Here is a 1623-nt window from a genome sequence, read left to right on the forward strand (position 1 = left end):
GACTTCGCGCGCAGGTCGTTGGGTTGCCATCCCCTCTACAGAGGATCAAAATTCTGATGGTCGGATCATCCTCAGGGATGGTTCTTAGACCCGTCGCCAATGGCCCATTGTGCAGCTCTAATGCGACGTAAATGAACTATAATGACAACAGTAAAGTTTCTGAAACAACTTCACCAGTTCATCATTTTAGTTGCAGTAGAAATACTTTTATGCTTTTTTTCAAAAAGTATCACTCCTTTTTGTTAATATTACTACCAATTTCTTTTGTTGGCTTTTTTTCTCAAATCTGCTCATTTCAACTGAAATGAGACTTCTTTAAAGCTATTTCCGCAATAAAATTTTATTTTGATGAACAGTGCATAAAAGAAGAAAAACAAATCAACCTAAATAGTTTTAATCTCATGATTGGATCTTCAAGTATTCGGTCTAGATCTTAATGGTTCGAGGATTAAATAAGCTAATTAATTAGCGCAGACGATATATAAAGTTACAAAATCGGACAAATAAACGTACTTTTTCTGACCCTCAAAATGTAAGAAATAGCAGCAATCTGTAAAATATGGCTCCCAAAGTTTTGACCCTTTTATGTTAATTTTACCTTTTGCGTAATCCCCAATATCTAGAGAACTTTTTAAGCGAATTGAAAATATTTTGTGCATAATTATAAAATATATTTATCCGAAGATAATTCCATGCAAAAAATGACTTTTAATAATTATTTATCATGTTTTATTTTCTTTAATGATTAGGGAAAAAAAATTGAATAGTATGGTATTCTAATTTCTGCGTCACTTCAAAGAATATAACTTTACTTTGATAAAACCAATTAAGGAAGGAACGTTTTTTTTTAAAAAAATAAATAAATAAAAAGCAACACCTATATGCAAATAGATTATCCCTTCATTACTTTTAGATAACATACCACACATCAAAATTTTATAAATGTAAGATCTCGATATGAATTTGAATATGTAGCTTAAAAACAGAATAGCTGAATTCTAGTTGAAATTATTCCTTCAAAACAAAAAAATAATTACCAAGAAAACGATACAAATTTATTAATAATCAGCACAAATGAATCTATTTCAAGTAGTTCGGATGATTCTTTATTGTTGTTTTACGAATAATAGATACAGAAATATATACTGTTCTATAAAGAAGAACAATATTCTATAACTACATATTATACAGTTCTGTGCATATTCTGAATTCTTATTTATTCATTGGAATGACGAAAGCAATGCTGATTTCACTTTAATTTGTAATGAATTGAAGACAGAAAAAATTATTTTACCGTAATGTACACATCTGTAACAACAAGTGATCATGAAATTGTAAGTTATGTTGTTGGTAATAGAAAGGTAATAAATAATTGAGAAATTGTTCTTCAAATGCTTGGCGTGTTCTGCTTCAATGTTTGGCATGTTCTGGTTAGTTTTTTCAAGTTCTTCAGCTGCTCCTTAGGGAAATTTTAATTTTTATTTGCTGCTAAGAAAATGGCATCCGTCCAATGATTTTTATGGCCAATGATTTTTATGGAACTAAATGAAAACGTGATAAATTAATGTCTGATATTTACAGGCTCCCGATAGAGGGCGTACTCGAGCGTTGCGATCGCGAATA

This window comes from Parasteatoda tepidariorum, chromosome 6 (genome assembly GCF_043381705.1).
Source record: "Parasteatoda tepidariorum isolate YZ-2023 chromosome 6, CAS_Ptep_4.0, whole genome shotgun sequence".
NCBI lineage: Eukaryota > Metazoa > Arthropoda > Arachnida > Araneae > Theridiidae > Parasteatoda > Parasteatoda tepidariorum.